Source organism: Crocodylus porosus, unplaced genomic scaffold (assembly GCF_001723895.1).
Source record: "Crocodylus porosus isolate Cpor-Errol unplaced genomic scaffold, CroPor_comp1, whole genome shotgun sequence".
NCBI lineage: Eukaryota > Metazoa > Chordata > Crocodylia > Crocodylidae > Crocodylus > Crocodylus porosus.
This window is the reverse complement of record NW_017728913.1, coordinates 21,513,431-21,516,570: the sequence shown is the minus strand read 5'-3', so window position 1 is coordinate 21,516,570 and position 3,140 is coordinate 21,513,431.

The following is a 3,140-nucleotide window of genomic DNA, read 5'->3' as shown; positions in this document are numbered from 1 at the left end:
GTCTCCTCTCTGTAGCAAGAGAGAAAATGATCTTTCCCTCTTCCTTATGGCAGCCCTTCAAGTATTTGAAGACTGTTACCATGAACTCTTAAGTGCTTTTTCTGCAAGCTGAAGCTTCTCCTCATATGACTTTCTTTCCAAGCCCTTAATCATCTTGCCCACCTCTGAGCCCTCTCTAACTTCTCCAAATCCTTTTTAAAATGTGGAGCCCAAAACTGTACACAATACTCCAAATGAGGCATAACCAGTGCCGAGTAAAGAGGCATTATCACCTCCCATGTCTTGCACCTAATGCTTCTCTTGATGCATTCCTAAACTGCATTGTCGTTTTGTGCAGCTGTATCACACTGTATACTCATATTGAGTCAGTGATCTGCCAAAACTCCCAAGTCCTTTTCCATTGCGCTGCCATCCAGCAAGGTGTCACCCATTTTATATTTGTGTTTTTCATTATTCCCCCTGAAGCGTAGCACCTGGCATTTGTCTACATTGAACTTCATCATGTTAGCTCTAGCCCACCTTTCCAATATGTCAACCCTTCCGAATTGCACTTCCATCCTCCAATGTGTTTGCAGCTCTTCCCAGTTGCATATCATCTGCAAACTTGCTCAAGAAGCTTTTTATGCCACCATCCAAATCGTTGATAAACACCTTGAACAACACTCGGCCCAGACCAGACTCCTCTGCGACTGCACTTGAAACCTTCTGCCATTCTGACATGGACCTATTAATAATTACCATTTGCTTGCAGCTATTGAGCCAGTTATCTATCTACTTTGTAGTAGTTTTGTCTGGCCCATATTTCTCTCATTTTTGTTTATGAAAAGGTCATGCAGACCTTGTCAAAAGCTTCACTGAACTCCAGATACACTATATCCACAGCATTCCCTTCCCAAGTAGTTACTTTCTCAAAGAAGGAAATCAAGTTTGTTTGACATGATTTTTTGTAAATTCAGGTTGGCTGCCTGCAATCAGCCTTTCCTCCTCTATGTTTGCAAATAGCCTTCCATAGGATATGCTCCAGTAACTTCCCAGGTATTGAGGTGAAGCTAAGTGGTTTGTAGTTCCTGGGCCCTCCTTTTTGCCTTTTTTAAGGAGGGGCACTATGTTGACCTATCTCCCACAACTTCACGAAGATCGTTGTCAAGGGCACCAAGATTCCCTCTGCCAGTTTCTTCAGTACCCTGGAATAAAGCTCATCTGGCCCTGCTGACTCAAATTTATTCAGACCCAGCAAAAGTTCTCTGACAGTCTCTCTTGTTATCTTCTCACTCAGGTTGTCCCCTTCCTTATCCAGGTAATCCCTATGGGGTATGGTTGTTGCTTAATTTTTTTTAAGACTGAGGCAAAATAGCTATTGAGTAGCTCTGCCTTCTTTGTATCTTTGGTTAGGAGTTTCCCCTGGCTCGTTAACAGAGGACCCGAAACTTTTTTTGTCCTTCTTTTCTGGCCAACACACTTACAGCACCTCTTCTTGTTGTCCTTAACTTCCTTTGCCAGGTGCAACTCATACTTTATCTTTGACTTCCTGATTTTATCCCTGCAGGTTACAACTCTTTCTTGGTTCGTTTCCTTGGTGACCTATGTTTCCCTGGTGATGTCTTCCATTGCTTGTATGCTTTCCTTTTGAATATTAAGCAATTTAGAAGCTCCATGTGCAGCCACATTGGTCTCTTACCATTATTCCTGTGCTTCTATCGTGTCTCAATACTTTCTTGTTGGGAATCCAATACTGTGCCTCTGAGAAGCTCCCAGACCTTCTGGGAGCATTTATCTTTCAGTCTGTCCTCCCATGATATTGTGCCTATTAGCTCCTTGAGTCAGATGAAATCCACCTTTTTGAAATCTAATATCCTATATTTTGCTGACCTCATGCTTTCCCTGACTCAGGTTCTGGAATTCAATTATATCACGATCATTTCCTCCCAAGTTGTCCATCACCTTCACAGGCTCCACCAGTTCTTCTGTGTTTGTCAGGAGAAGAGTCAGGAAAGATGATCCCCTAGTTGTATTCTCCACTGTCTGGCATAGAAAGTTGTCTTCCACACAAGTTAGAACCAACATGACATTTTATGTTTGGCTGCATTGTTCTTCCAGTAGATATCCAAAAAACTGAAGTCTTCCAGCAGTACCATCCTATAGCTTTTTGGACAGATTTGCCACCTGCTTGAATAGTGCCTCATCCACCTCCTCTTCCTAACTAGTGGCCTATAATAAATCCCCATCAATGTATTGGTCCCACATCTTTCACCTTTCATCTTCACCCAAATACATTCTGCTTTGCCATCTTCTTTCTTCTGAAATAGTGAACAAGTGTATGTGTTGTTGACATACAAGGCAATACCACCATCTTTTCTCCCAACTCTATGTTCTGAAAATAGGAAGGCTAAAGCAGGTCTGCCTAGACATCTTTACCTGAACTATTGGAGTTAAGTAAATTAGGGCCTTGTTACACAATAATGTAGGGCGGCTGCACGCATTAACACCTGAAACTGGTTTTGAGCACTTGTTAGGCAGCTCAAAGTTATGTCACTCCAGGGCAGGATTATCTCTGATCTGTTACCCAGCTCTTGTAGCCATTGTAGGATACACCTTAATGGAAACACCCCACCTGCCTCCTCTCCTTTGCTGGCCCAGATTGGACCCACTGCCCATCTTTCTAGCACTGCTCTCTGCCCCTACCTTAGTTATTTGTGGCTACCTATGCTGTCTGTCCCAAGGGAGCAGGCAGGGATGGGTCAACCTGCATGCCCAGCCACTACTGCTGTTTTCTGGTAGGCTTAGCTCTCAGAGGAGCAACAGCGAACAAGGGGACACCTGCAAGGGGGAAGCATGAAATGGAGGTGGGCAGGATTCTTCCTTTTCAGTCTTTCAGGCCCCCATTGGCCTGACGTGTGACTGCTCCAAATTCAAGCTAGCACTAACGTGCATCAACGTTTGTGTGACTCATGGTAAGGTGTAACAATGCCTTTACATTCCCCCATGCTAACTGATTGCCTTGGACCAGTGATTTTCTGAAGGACTGAATGGAACATAGGACCAGAAAGGGCCTTCTTGGTCACTAAGCCCAGTCCTCTGCTCTCTTAGACAAAAACATCCTCTAGCACATTTCATAAATTGCTAAAGCTTCATCTTAAAAT